The 15,917-nt window shown below is 40.6% G+C and overlaps 1 long non-coding RNA gene across 1 annotated transcript; it reads right to left on the bottom strand.

Annotated features, from left to right (window-relative positions):
- Positions 1-1,832: 1,832 nt before the first annotated feature.
- LOC134813315 (uncharacterized) lies at positions 1,833-11,543 on the bottom strand. Its single transcript, XR_010159998.1, has 3 exons — positions 11,468-11,543; positions 2,394-2,630; positions 1,833-2,280 (listed from the first exon to the last, which is right to left on the bottom strand). It is a non-coding gene; the product is annotated as an uncharacterized LOC134813315 (long non-coding RNA).
- Positions 11,544-15,917: the final 4,374 nt, after the last annotated feature.

Here is a 15,917-nt window from a genome sequence, read left to right as displayed (position 1 = left end):
AATGAATAAGACAACGGTAAAGATTCATTTCGGTATACCTCACTGTAATGTTCGGGACTTGAAGATCCTTGCATTTTCTGACGCAGCACTAAGTAATTTACCAGACAAAACATCTAGTACTCGCAGTTTTGTTATATTTCTTAGTGGAAAAGGGAAATTGGCACCACTGTCTTGGTGTAGCAGAAAACTAGAGAGAGTTGCCAAAACAATTATCTATGCAGAGGGTATAGCACTTGGTAAATGCCTAGATGAAGCAATTAATTTAAAGCAAACTCTGACGCAGATCATGAATCTTGGAAAAGATGATGTAGTTAATCATGATCTTATTCCTATTATAGGGATAACTGATAGCAAATCGCTATGGGATAACATCAATTCAACTTCCCAAGCTGATGATTTGAAGTTGAGACGAGAAGTAGCATCAATAAGAGAACAACTGGAATTAAAAGAAGTTGCAGAAGTAAAATGGACTCCAACTGAACTGCAATTGGCTGATTGTCTGACCAAGACTACTGCTCCAAATGAGTCATTGATTCATGTCCTCACCACAGGAGAGTTTAACATCCAGCTGTAGAAAAGAATTCCTTCATCAGTCTTCGAAAAGTCTCTTTTGTTTCTGTTCAGACACTTCACTGGATTGCAGGAGAATTTTGGTTCTGTTGTGTTGAAGCACCGTGTTTAATTTGTGTGGGCTCAATTTTTTTTTGAGGTGGGAATTATGGACTAGTAGTGAGGTTTGTTTTAGAGGACTGGTTGTGAGGAGATTGTTGATTTCCACTTAAAGTATATATTTTGGGTTTACATAAAGTGTATAGATGTGTTTCAATATAAACTGAATTTTAGATGAAAACTGTTGTATCCAGTGAATTGAATTGTTCTTTTAAAAGTTGTACTTTGAGTAGATCATTTGTAATTCAATGTAAAACCTTAAGTTTTTAATTTATTTTAAACAAGTTGTTTCCAACTTGTAAGTGTGTTGTTTGTGCATGATTATTATTTTAATATTTTATTCATGGGAAAAGTCTAAAGTTTTAATTTAAACAATCACTGTTCCTCTGGGTACATGAAGATATGTAGTTTTTGTAGCATTTGACTGGGTAGACAATTTTTTATATTTGGCTTTTGTTTGGCGGGAGATTGTTATATTGAAATAGTTCTTATTATTTCAATTATCTAATCTGTTTATATTTTAGCAATGTTTATGAGATCTACCCAGTGGTAAGTTTGTGAGTTTAAGTATTTAATTGTTTACTCACACCTTTTCGTTCGTTTGATTTCACCCTGCTAATTGTTATGGATTCATTTATATGATTTATATGTTTTATATGTTTGATATATTTTCCTTTCAGATTGTTTATCATCATCAAGTCGTTTTATTCCAATAACACTTAAGGGGTTCGTTTTTACTCACTTGAATACAGACTTCACATCAGGGAATGTCTGATAAGTGTTCTTGACCCTACAGAAGAACACTTAGAAGTCCATAGTGTGCGGAAATATTGGCACCTCTATGTTGATGCAATGATGGGTGCCAATGGTTCTGAACCCACTCTGATAATATCAACATTCAACATGGTGAGAGCACACATCAATTTGGAGACTTTTAAATTGTTTTCATTTCTACGTACATACAATATTTATATTATTCGTTATAACGACTAATGAGAACTGTGTTATTATAAGTTTGATTCTAACATTTCTGTACAAATAAAAACTAACATTTCTGGTAGCGGCTGTGGTGCACTGGTGTAGGAGTGGATGGGGTGGGCGATCGAGGGGGAGGTGTTGATCGAGGGGCTGGAGGTGTTGATCGATAGGATAGGGTGGGTGATCGAGGGGGAGGTGTTGCGGATTCATGCCGTACTCTGATAATATAAAAATGGTAACACTAGACAACAATTCGACAACTTTTACAAAACTTTTAATTTACATTTTAGACGGTCTTGAGGGAAAAATACAGTTCACTAATGAAGTATTAATTAACGGACTAATTTACTGATTTGATTATATGTTTTATCAGGAGTTTATGTTAAACTTTAGCTTTACTCACATTGATGTTTCCAGGGGTTTATTATCTTCAACTTTTTTCATTAGCTCTTTCGTGATTTTTCCATAAAAGACATTCTAAGATTCTATACTGTCGAATGTTACTAACAACTTATTTTATTCAAGCACAACGAAATTATTTCAAATTCACTGGTCGGGGATCGTAAGTGGTCATCATGCGAGGGCTCTGTATTGTTGGCAACCTCTGCTGCTCTTTCTGTGGCTGCCTCTTCTCTGAGGAATAATATAACACTTTACATTTTTGTCATTTTGTATGAATTACTTCTAGATTGCTAGTACAAATATGTGTAACGTTATTTCAATATTGACTTTAAATTTAAACTTACTCTAACAGCCGGTACTGTGTTTGTAGCTGCACTATCTGTGCGGCTAATTTGTCCATTCGGACTTGCCGAGAGGCCCGCTCCCTCTTTGTCCGGCCATATCGTCTGTTCAACGATATGACCCCCCGGCCGTTGTCAAGCCTGAGATACCGGGGCAGAATTCGCCCAATTGTCGACATCCGTAGGGACTTCTCCCTGTTTTGCTCAAGCCCGTAACGTGTAAGCTGTCTCAGTAGCCACCTGTGAAGTGTGAAATATATAAATTTGTGGGCAATTCCACCGTGACGGACACCACGATTTTGCTGTTTTTAAAAGTTCAAACGAATGTTGTACTCGAGATGTTATTTATTTATCAGCTCCAACTGTTTATTAGTCCACATTTAACCTTTCTACAGGTACAGGTTGTGTGAAAATTTCAGACCCCTACCATTATTACTTTCTGAGATAGCACCCCTGTGACGGATGCGACTTAAATATGACACTTTTTTTGGGTGTCTACTCAGATGGTACCCAAATTTATCTCAAAAAGTTATCTATTGTCTCTAATTTGGAATTACAATGATAGAAGAAGGTTTAGGGATTTCTAAGATGCCATTTTCTTGGAGATTGCTCAATTTTTGTTTGTGTGGTGCCATTTTCAAATTGTGACAGACGCGACTGTGACGGACACACGTTTTTTTCCAATTTTTCCAAATCTTCCACTTGACACTTTTATCTTGTTCAGTGACATCTACTCTGTATTCATGCCAATTTTTAGGCCTCAAATACCCCCAAGAGGTCTGCAATAGCCAAAATCGTCCATTTTGGGCATACGCTAGGGTATCAGTCTAGGGGCATCAATTATTTCTCAACTTGAACAAATTTATATCTCTGGTAAAACATTCGTCACTGTTCAGCGCATCATACTGTTGAGACCATCTCCTAAAAGTTTCATTACTTTAGTGTTTAAAATGTGGAAGATATTGAATTTTTACTACAAAAATATGCGAAAATAGGGTAAAGTTCATTTTTTGTGCCTTTTACCTCTGAAAAAGTTGTAAGCAAATAAAATGGCAAAAACTCAGTAAATTTAATTATTGAATTGCATATTATGATGTTATTTGATAGTCTAGTCAACATAGTCAACACAATCCAACCTTATTTGACTTCTATTTGTCTTGGTTTTAGTCAAAATAATGGAAATATGGATAAAAATGGCTAAAAAGTGAGCCGTACGCTAAGGTTTTTTTTTTACAAATGTCTCAGACCCATAGCTAGATCTGTGAATTTTAGGCAGACCCACTCGACAGCGGCCAAATTTTGAGCCCCAAGCCCGATACCCACTTTGCCTCCCAATTATATTATCATCTCGTAACTTCATAATGAAGGTTCCGTTATTCATTTAAAGATTAAGTTTTTTCGATTCTGGGCACGTAGCCCGACACGACACGTAGCCGGGGCGAAGCTCCTTTGGTTGGCTAGGGAGGGGGGAAGGCGCAGCCCCCCAGAAAATTTTTGAGAAATTATGTGTTTTAGACGACATTTGGCATTAAAGAAATTTGTAGGACAGTAATAATCAGACATCACAATAATACAAAGTTGGGGGGCTAGGGGGCGCAGCCCTGGCCTTCGGAAAATTTTTGAGAAATAGGGTGTTCCAGACGACATTTGTAGGACAGCAATAATCAGACATTACAATAATACAAGGTTGGTGGGCTGGGGGGCGCAACCCCGGAAAAATTTTGAGAAATAGGGTGATTCAGACGACATTTGGCATTAAAGAAATTTGTAGGACAGCAATAATCATACATCAGAATAATATAAAGTTGGTGGGCTAGGGGAGCGAACCCCCAGGAAAATTTTTGAGAAATAGGGTGATTAAAACGGCATTTGGCATTAAAGAAATTTGTAGGACAGTAATAATCAGACATCACAATAATACAAAGTTGGAGGGCTAGGCAGGCGCAGCCCTGGCCTTCGGAAACTTTTTGAGAAATAGGGTGTTCCAGACGACATTTGTAGGACAGCAATAATCAGACATTACAATAATACAAGGTTGGTGGGCTGGGGGGGCGCAGTAATAATCAGACATCACAATAATATAAAGTTGGGGGACTTGGGGGGGGGGGGGGCGCAGCCCCCAAGAAAATTTTTAGAAATTATTTGTTTTAGACGAAATTAGGCATTAAAGAAATTTGTAGTACGGCGATAATACAAAGTTGGGGGTGCAGCCCCCGGAAAATTTTTGAGAAATAGGGTGTTTCAGACGACATTTGGCATTAGAAATTTGTAATTTCAGACATCACAATAATACAAAGTTGGGGGCTAGGGGGGAACTCAGTACTTGTCACATTGAATGGAATAAGTACATATTGTATAGTGGGATTTGGGAATAATTTACGAAATGCTAAAGTCGATTGCCTGTCGTGTCGTTTAATCAAACAGTCATAAACACAGCCCACTTACCAGGCGACCATGGGGACTAGGGGGTTTATTTTTTTTGGGGTTCAATTTTTTTTCCGTGGGTCTTCCCCTTGGCTACGTGTCTGCATTCTAGTTGCCAGACCCACTCTATTAGAGTGCAGACTGAACATTTTGGTTGCCAGACCCACTATTCTAGAGTCCAGACCCACAATTCTGGTTGTCATATCTCCTATATTCTAGTTCATAGACCCCCAATTCTGGTTGACAGAGTGAAGAATTACCATTCTGGTTGCCAGCCCCACTCTTCTAGAGTGTAGACGCACCATTCCGATTGCCAGACCCACTATTCTTGAGTGAAGACCCACCTTTCGGGTTGCCGGACCCACTATTCTAGACTCTAGACTCCAGACGCACAATTCTGGTTGCCATTTATCCTATATTCTAGTTTAGACCCCCAATTCTGGTTGACACTTGACAGAGTGTAGACTTACCATTCTGGTTGCCAGACCCACTCTTCTAGAGTGAAGACCCACTATCCTAGAATTTTTACCCACCATTCTTGTTGCCAGACCCACTCTTAGCTAGAGTGAAGGTCACCCACTATTCAAGAATTCTGACCCACCATTCTTGTTTCCAGACCCACTACCCTAAGGTGCAGACCCACTATTCTGATTGCCAGACTCACTCATCTTGATTCCCTTGATTGCAGACCCACTATTCTGGTTTCCAGACCCACTCTTATAGATTGCAGACACACCAATCTAGTTGCCAGACCCACTCTTCTAAAGTGTAGACCCACCAGACCTATTATTCTAGAGTGAAGACCCACCATTCGGGTTGTCCAAACCCACAATTCTGGTAGCCATATCTCCTATATTCTAGTTTATAGACCCCCAAATCTAGTTGACAGAGTGTAGACTTACCATTCTGGTTGCCAGGCCCACTCTTCTAGAGTGAAGATCCACTATTCTAGAATGCAGACCCGCAATTCTTGTTGCCAGACCCACTATTCCAGATTGTAGACCCACCTTTCTGGTTTCCAGACTCACCCTTCTAGGGCGAAAATCCACCATTCTGGTTGCCAGACACACTCTTTTAGAGTGTAGACGTACCATTCTGATTGCCAGACCCACTCTTCAAGGGTGCAGACCCACATTCATGTTGCAAGACCCACTTCTAGATTTCAGACCCACTATTCTAGCTGCCAGACTCACTTATAGATTGCAGACCCACCATTCCAGCTGACAGACCCACTCCTCTCAAGTGCAGATCCACCATTCTGGTTGCAAGACCCACTTTTAGATCGCAGACCTACCATTCTAGCCGCCAGACCAACTCTTCTCAAGTATAGACCCACCACTCGGGTTGTCAGACTCACTCTTCAAGGGTGTACGTACACCCACCATTCTGGTTGCCAGACCAACTTCTAGATTGCATACCCACCATTCCAGCTGCCAGACCCACTCTTCTCAAGTCCAGACCCACCACTCTGGTTGTCAGACCCACTCTTCAAGGGTGTACGTACACCCACCATTCTGGTTGCCAGACCAACTTCTAGATTGCAGACCCACCATTCCAGCTGCCAGACCCACTCTTCTCAAGTCCAGACCCACCACTCGGGTTGTCAGACCCACTCTTCAAGGGTGTACGTACACCCACCATTCTGGTTGCCAGACCAACTTCTAGATTGCAGACCCACCATTCCAGCTGCCAGACCCACTCTTCTCAAGTCCAGACCCACCACTCGGGTTGTCAGACCCACTCTTCAAGGGTGTACGTACACCCACCATTCTGGTTGCCAGACCAACTTCTAGATTGCAGACCCACCATTCCAGCTGCCAGACCCACTCTTTTCAAGTGCAGACCCACCACTCTGGTTGTCAGACCCACTCTTGAAGCCTGAAGGGTGCAGACCCACCATTCTGGTTGCCAGACCAACTTCTAGATTGCAGACCCACCATTCCAGCTGCCAGACCCACTCTTCTCAAGTCCAGACCCACCACTCGGGTTGTCAGACCCACTCTTCAAGGGTGTACGTACACCCACCATTCTGGTTGCCAGACCAACTTCTAGATTGCAGACCCACCATTCCAGCTGCCAGACCCACTCTTCTCAAGTCCAGACCCACCACTCGGGTTGTCAGACCCACTCTTCAAGGGTGTACGTACACCCACCATTCTGGTTGCCAGACCAACTTCTAGATTGCAGACCCACCATTCCAGCTGCCAGACCCACTCTTTTCAAGTGCAGACCCACCACTCTGGTTGTCAGACCCACTCTTGAAGCCTGAAGGGTGCAGACCCACCATTCTGGTTGCCAGACCAACTTCTAGATTGCAGACCCACCATTCCAGCTGCCAGACCCACACTTCTCAAGTGCAGATCTACCACTCTGGTTGTCAGACCCACTCTTTAAGCCTGAAGGGTGCAGACCCACCATTCATGTTGCCAGACCCACGTCTAGATTGCAGACCCACCATTCTAACTGCCAGACCCACTTCTAGATTGCAGACCCACCATTCTAGCTGCCAGACCCACTCTTCTCAAGTGCAGACCCACCACACTGGTTGTCAGACCCACTCTTCAAGAATGCAAACACACCATTCTGGTTGCAAGACCCACTTTTAGATTGCAGACCCACCATTCTAGCTGCCAGACCAACTCTTCTCAAGTGTAGACCCACCATTCCAGCTGCCAGACCCACTCTTCTCAAGTCCAGACCCACCACTCGGGTTGTCAGACCCACTCTTCAAGGGTGTACGTACACCCACCATTCTGGTTGCCAGACCAACTTCTAGATTGCAGACCCACCATTCCAGCTGCCAGACCCACTCTTCTCAAGTCCAGACCCACCACTCTGGTTGTCAGACCCACTCTTAAAGGGTGCAGACTCACCATTTAGCGGCCAGACCCACGCTTCTCAAGTGCAGACCCACCACTCTGGTTGCCGGACCCACTCTTCTAGAGTGAAGACTCATTATTCTCGAATGCAGATCCACAATTCTGTTGCTAGACCAACTTCTAGATTGCAGACCCACCATTCCAGCCGCCAGACCCACTCTTCTCAAGTGCAGACCCACCATTCTGGTTGTCAGACCCACTCTTCTAGAGTGAAGACTCATTATTCTCGAATGCAGATCCACAATTCTGGTTGCTAGACCAACTTCTAGATTGCATACCCACCATTCCAGCCGCAAGAACCACTCTTCTCAAGTGCAGACCCACCATTCTGGTTGTCAGACCCACTCTTCAAGGGTGTAGACCCACAATTCTGGTTAACAGACCCACTTCTAGATTGCATACCCACCATTCTAGCTGCCAGACCCACTATTCTCAAGTGCACACCCACCACTCTGGTTGTCAGACCACTCTTTAAAGGTACAGACCCATCATTCTGGTTGCCAGACCCACTTCTAGATTGCAGACCCACCATTCTGGTTGCCAGACTCACTTCTAGATTGCAGACCCACCATTCTAGCGGCCAGACCCACTCTTCTCAAGTGCAGACCCACCACTCTAGGCAACAGGGGTGAATAATATCAACAAATAAAGATTGTTTACTTTTTGCAAACAATTTCTCGTCATGTGACAACCCTTCCCAACCCCCCTCAACAGTCAACCCCCTACCCCTCCCCCCTAAAAAACTCATCGGATTTTTGCTTCCCGCGAACATGATTTTTTCTGAAAATTTTTGTCAAGCCAGATCTGTAAATCTATCAAATATGTAAAAAAAAAACCTTACCGTACGCCCATATGATTTGATTTGATTTGAAACTTTTACAAAATAGCAAGTATACAAATGTACAGCAATTCGAACAAACATATAAAATGGGCCGAAATGTATAAATGCTAAAAAGCGTGGGTCAGTGAAACAAGTACAGAGGACAACTTTCAGAACGGGAGTTTTTTGTTGGCCGCCCAAAGTCTCAATAACATCACCTCCACCTAGTAATAAAATTATGAAACGTGAAAAGTGTGAAACAATCAAATAATAATGTATTTATATAATATAATTGTCTCTCAAATACAGATAACGTCCGTAAACTCTTAAAATACTCCTACAACTCTACAAGTACATATTATACTGATCGGAGTCCGAGAAACATGAATTACGTCATCATGGTGCCTTCTTAACCCGGCTACAGACCTTCCCGTTACGGATGTAGTGGTCGAGATGAGTCTGTTCAGCCCTCTTCTTCTTCAGGTCAGTTACCACGTTCTTCCTTGCTGCACGCTCTTCACTGGATCTATCAGGACAGATCCATACATCTTTGTGTGCATCAGCCATCCTCAGTCTCCCTGTTTTCATCAGAATCTGATGAACTGCTGTTGAGCTTGGGACGGTGATCTTGACTGGTCGGATAGCCGTGATACCTGGCCTCTTCCAGCCGACTCTAGTCGCTTCAAAATGAGGTTTCTCCCCGATCTCCTCCAATACTGCGGTTACCAGAGCTGGAAGCTGTTCTCCATCCTCTTCTTTCAGTCCAAACACTATCAGATTCTTGCTCCTGTCCTCCTCTGCAGCCACACTCTTCATTACATTCTTCAGAATTTTACTGTTGCAGACCGCGCCATTTGTGCTGTTCTTTTGTACAGCGGCACTGTAGCTCTTAATCCCTGTCTCCACCGTTGTTTGTACTGTCTCTTCAACTGACGTCTTTAACAACTGTAGTTGTTCGTCCTTCTGCACTAGCAACTGGTCCTGCAACCTGACCATCTTTTCCTTGTCTGCTAGTGCTTCCGTCTTGAGGCACTCAACAATTTCCATCATAGCGCTCATCTGACTACTCTGCCGTCGTACGAGGTCTGTTGCTTGCATAACCCATTCTGCCATATACCTTTTATAGATAGACGGAGACATGAGTATTTCTTGGTCCATATCTCCACGAATTTCGAAGTTTTCTAATTTCAGTTGTCTTGCCATCGAAGTGAACCATCTATCAGCACAGCCCTCTACATCTTCCTTTTCTTCATAGTTGAAATCCTTAGTAAAACAAATTTTTAGTAAAACAAATTTTATTTTATACCCACAATCAATTCATATTTAGTTCAAATATTTAAAGTCAAAATAACCATTTCACATAAGTGGTTATATTATAATAAAATAATTTGTGATAAATTAATAAATTAATTTACACTCAAAAATGAACAAAATATACACAATTTTTACCTAGTGCAACACTGGTTCAGCGCGCGGCTGATCGAAAAAGTTTGATTTGATTTACTAACTACAGTGTACAGCGTACATGAAAAAATTACTTACTGAATCTTTTAATACTAGACACATTTTAATTCAGATGTTGTTCAATGAGTTAGCCACAAAAATGTTCAAATTATGTAGGAGGGTAAAGGACACAATTGCTAGTAGTGCTTCTTTGTGCCCGTTGACTACAATGAACATTTTGCGGAGTTTCTCCAGACGGCTTTTATCGGAGTGCGTGTTATTTACTTGGTTATGCACAAGCCAGGCCAACATTTTGTTTTTGTGTCAGCCGTGCTACCAGGTTGCAGAGTATCATAAACACTAAACAATTATACACTATACAAATTTGCTAATACAATATCATGCAGAGTCCGATCTAGCTGCAAACGTCAGACACCACAGTTCAGCCGCCAAGTACCGTTTAAGTGAACACCGAAACACGAGGTTTAGGTGTCATTTTGTAAATCACTTTATGGATGGATAATTCAGTAATTGTTGAAGAAAATTACAGTCACTGCCTTGAGTTTCTTCTGAGATCGGGTCAAATGTGAATCATCCTCCGTGGTGTACATTGTATAGTAATGTACAAGTATACACACGCAAAGGCTTACTACGCGGTAGCAGCAAACTGAATTTATCGCAAAGTTACAAAAGATAAGAGAGCTTGATAATTGCAACGTAAGCTACACACACTACACACTAATTGGGCATATACAAAATTATACATAACTCGGTCATTTTCTGTCCAATTTTCGATTTGACGACATAGTTGTGTTGAGGACGGCCTCAGCTTTAAGAAAAATGCATTTAAAGTCTGTTTAAAGATATTCTGGAGCATTTTCAAAAAAATGTGACGGACGCGACAAGTTGAGTTTCTTTTAAGAAAAAATTTTTTCTTAAAAGATACAAGCCTGATAATTTTTACTGTACTCCCTTACCTTCAGAAGAGATAGGTTACAGTGGTTTTTTTAATATTTAAATAGCACTATGTGGCTCTGAAAAAACTTTTTTGCTTAATTTTGTGACAGACGCGACACCATCTTTGTGGAAATTTTTTTGAAAAAGTATTTGAGTAACGGTTTTGAAACTTTGCATAGCTCTCATTCTTATGCCTATGCCTAAGTGTATGGAATTTTATAGAGAAATATTGCTGCATACCCAAACTATGGCCCTTTGAAAATTTGAATGATTTTTTCATTTCCGAGTAGTGTTCCTTTAAATGAGAAAAATCAAAAGTTAATGCAATATGAAACAAAAAACTTTTGTTGGCCTGTAAGGTTAAGAGTCTAATGAACATATTTTAACCAAAATTAGGTGCTTATCTTAACATTTTTCATTTTCACCAAGTGGAACCTTACCGTGGAATTGCCCTTGTACTGAAGTATCATAGAGTTATATTGTATATGAACGACTCCTAGACCTCATCAATAAATATATCGACCAAATGCAGTCAGCATAATTACTACACTTACCTCCAAATGCCCCTCCTTCTTCCTCTGATGTTAGCGTTCTCCTTGAAGGGGGCCGGTTTTAGGCCATGGGTGGTTGTCACCACTAGGGACTACGGGTGGAAGATGAATAAGGGGTTCGTTTTTACTCCCTTGAATACAGACTTCAAATCAGGGAATGTCTGATAACTTGCTGTTGCTGCTGATGGAGTCCGGGGTTGCTGGTTCTGTGCTAAGACCTCCTGTCTCAAGGAGCTCAACTCTTTCATCACGTCCGTCATCCACTGAAAAAGAAATTAATCACATTTTTAATGGGTAATCATTATACCACTTTGCATCAAAAACTTTGATAAATTATATAGTATTATAATAAATAATAAATTCTAACTTTTATTACACGTATTGATGACAATGAACATGAAACTTCTAATAGGTAATAAGGAACAATTCATACTGTTTGCTGGGATCCTGGAGCCCTGGAGGCTCTGTGTATACCCCTGGGGTTACTGAAGGTATTACTGATGGTAATCACGCCAGAGGGGCCAGCTACAGAGGTAAAGTCTGCTGTTTGAGGAGTAGGGAGGATGGCGGTGGCTGTAGAACTAGCGCCAGAGGGCCCAGCTGTAGGGCTGAGGGGGGGCTGCAGCAGAGGGCCCAGCTGGAGGACTGTGGGCGGCTGAGGGCGGGGCTGTAGGACTGAGGCCTCTAAGGGGGGCTGCGACAGAGGCCCCAGCTGGAGGACTAGGGGGGGCAGGAAGAGGTGGTGAGGGAGGGTCTGGGACAGATGGGGCCTGCCCTCATGTAGGCAAAGATGGGTTGTGCTGATGCCCCAATTGAGCTCATCAGCAGCAATTTGGACTCAATCCACTGTACCGTAGGAGGATTGCTTGTCCTTCTGAAGATAATCTAGGTTTGATCATAGTAGCAGATCTATCAAAACTTTTGTATGGAACTGTATAAATTGATAAAAGAAAGTTTTTAGTATATAATACATTATACTGACTTAGGCCTAGCAAAATAGTACATTATCACAATGACTTACCGATGCTTGGCTATATGGGGTTCCCTATTTTTCCAGGGGAATCCTGTTCCTTGTCTTCCTTTAAAACCACAGATCGAACAATAATACTGGATTCTTGGCATGACTATAAAAGATAATATTATATTATAGTAATATTCTATTATATAGTAATAGTAATTAAGAAATCAATAAATTTGCAAAATCACTATTACAGTAATGGATGTTATGTGTTTATTTTTTTTTTTTTAAAGTAAAACAAAATCATCACACGTCATAAGGAATATTTCTACAAAAATTTAACATTTGAATAAAATAAATATTCAGATCTGTACAGTATACTCTTAGACCCAGTAATACAAATTTGCCCAATTTATATACTTTCCACTACTATATAAGTTTATAAAACGTTTCTTTGCAACGTGTGAATTCCACCGAAGATATTCAATAAGATTTTCTTTATTATATTATTATTAAATCTTAAATAGCTAATAATTTAATTAATTATTAACAGGCCCCTTAACGTGGGCAATAACATACGCTTTATAAATTATATAAAAAAATTCAAGTCTATTTTTCCGATTTTGCTAACTGTTTCTTTAGATCTGTTTCGGTCTTTTGTGGGAGTTCCCACATCTGCTCATGCTGGTTGAGAATGCTCAACATAACATACACGATGCTTGACTGCTTTATTGACCCGGACAGGCACCGGGGGCAGACATCCCAACACCAGTGCGTTGGGACATAGTGTTGGTCTGCTTCAGGACGTGTTAGATCCTAGAGAAGCCGCCATCCCCTCTACTGCTTTAGCTCAGCGGCAGCATGAGCCCTGGTTTCCTGCCACATTGGTACCTCTGAAAGTACAGAAAAGACTTCATCAGAGACATACCAAAAATAACCTCATTGACAGATTTCTTTTAGAACATAATGAGCAAGAAGAATATGTACTTACTCTGAGAAAAAACAATTTTATTATTTATCACCAATTCAATACATAATCAATAAATATATATCCGAATAAATCTGATTTAAAATTAAATGATACAAGTATGCTAGCAGCTAGCGCGCTTGTATTTGATAAATATTCACGCTGTTAAAATGGGTTTTACCACACCGCCACTCACATTAGCACAGTTGGTGAACGGACCCAGGCGCTGTTAAGCTTTTATGAGCCCTGGTTGACTGCAATCATATTTTTCTTAAATCATATTAGTTTAACTTTAAAACTTAAAACTGTCTAAGAATTTTTGACATCTGGTGGGAGCTTGTTCCAATATGGTCTCACTCTTTCTCTCTCTCTCTGAAAAAAAAAGAACTGTGGACTTTCTTGATCACATTGCTACTGCATCTATATTAGATACTGAAAAAGGGGTGGGGGACCCCCAGCCCATGTAGCTGAGACACCTCACAGCAAGTAGACCAAAATGGATCTTGCTTGGTGGGTTGGGAGTCCCCCATGGGATCATTTCGTCCTTAAATAAAAAAATTATTCAAACAATATACACATAATATAACAATTACCCTATATAAAAATTCAATATAAATTCAATAGAAAACTAAATAAAATTTATAAACACCCTTTAAGTAGTATAATTAAACCAGTTTAAAGAACTGGCTCCAAATTTATATCTAATACTGCTATTTTTACTGCACTACTACTTTTCAACCCTCTCTCTCCTCTAAGAGCTATGATTGTTGTTCTCAATTGGTCAAATCTTACTCTCTTCCTAATAAATGTCATTGCCTCACTATATCGTTGGCCTGATTTCCTAGATAGTTTATCCGCTAATTTCTTGAAGAACTTATTAGCTTCCCTTCCCATACCCCCAGTGGTTGATAGGACTATATAAAATAGTACAGTAAAATATCTAAAAAATAGAATTATTCAAACAATATACACATAATATAGCAATGACCCTATATAAAAATAATTATAATTATAAAAATTCTGTAAAAATGGTACAAATTTAAAAACTGAGGTAAAATAAAACCCTTTGTAATAATATATGTAAAATCCACTAAATCACATCACAACAAAAAGCAGTTTAGACCACCATCCAACAAGCACTCCATGACCTTTTAGGGTTTAAGAGTGTTGATCAGGTTAAGGTCCAAATCACTTATTGCTGTGGGTGGAAGGGTTCTGGTACCTCTGTACCCCCTGATAGAGATTATACAGGTTCTGAGTAGATCAAAACGCAGTCTGCGTCTGACAAATGACATCACATCACAATACCGTTGGCCTTTCTTTAGGCTGATCTTTTCAGCGAGATGTTTTAGGAACTGTGAAGCCTCGGTTGCCATTCCTCCTGTAGTACTGAACACCAGTGGCGTGAAGGAAGCCTTTTCAACATTTAGGACTCTGTCATTGTACTCACGTTTTTTGTTTATATATATATATAAATATCTAAAAAATGTACATAAACAAATCTAGGAGACTCAAAGCTTGTCTTTGCAGTCCTTGCAGTTCAAGATGCTGGGCTATTGATACTATATTAAGTCCGGATCTGCTCATTCCAAACAGATCAGGCCGTAATCGATCAACTTATAACTTTAAAAACCTCAATAAGATCACCACATATTCAACCCTCTTCTACCGTTGTTGTTAAATTAAAAATTTCCAGTCGATAGCTGTATCATGGATATAGCTGTATTATGTATATGGAGAGTACCCACCTCTTCAATCAGACGAGCAAACGGCCTTTGGACGCTCTTCACCTCCAAAGTGATCCCCTCCATGAGCCGCAGCTGACGCGATTACAAATCTTTATTCTTCTGGGAAGTATGAATAGGGTTCACATAGCCATGTGCCTACGCGTACTGCGTGACGCGCTTGTTTCACAAGTAGGATATCTTTTGGGGATGCTTTTTGAACTTATTTGAAATTTTTTAATAAAGTTGTAGTTAATAATTTATTAATTTGGTGGTAAGATATTTATATTTTTGTATCACGTGGTGACCCCCACTGTCGCTTCACTATAGTAGAGTTTCTACGAAACAGGGGGAGCCGCGTACTCGTGCGCGGCGGGTCATACAACGTATGACAATATTTTTCCTTGCTCTAACCAGAGCCCTCTCGCTTGCAGTAGTATCCTACTTGTGAAACAAGCGCGTCACGCAGTACGCGTAGGCACATGGCTATGTGAATATTTTTCCATATAGTGATTTGATACTTTGTAGACATGTGTGACATGATGTTATGTCATGGTCATAATTTGTATTCACTTACTTACTATTATATGACAATGTTTGTTGAACATTTAATATGTCTCGACTCTCAATTATCGCGCGCTTTGTATTATATTTTATTTTTAACTATTTACGCCGTCATTCATAAATTTTGATTGACGGTGTCAACCTATCGAGATCGTTGCTCTGCGAAGCAGACAGCAGATTAACGATCGACGATGCTAGTTTGCGCGGCACGTCGAAGCGGCAAAGTCCTCCAATCATAAA

This window comes from Bolinopsis microptera, chromosome 3 (assembly GCF_026151205.1).
Source record: "Bolinopsis microptera isolate Bmic1 chromosome 3, MBARI_Bmic_1.0, whole genome shotgun sequence".
Taxonomy (NCBI): domain Eukaryota; kingdom Metazoa; phylum Ctenophora; class Tentaculata; order Lobata; family Bolinopsidae; genus Bolinopsis; species Bolinopsis microptera.
This window is presented reverse-complemented; position numbering and strand designations above follow the sequence as displayed.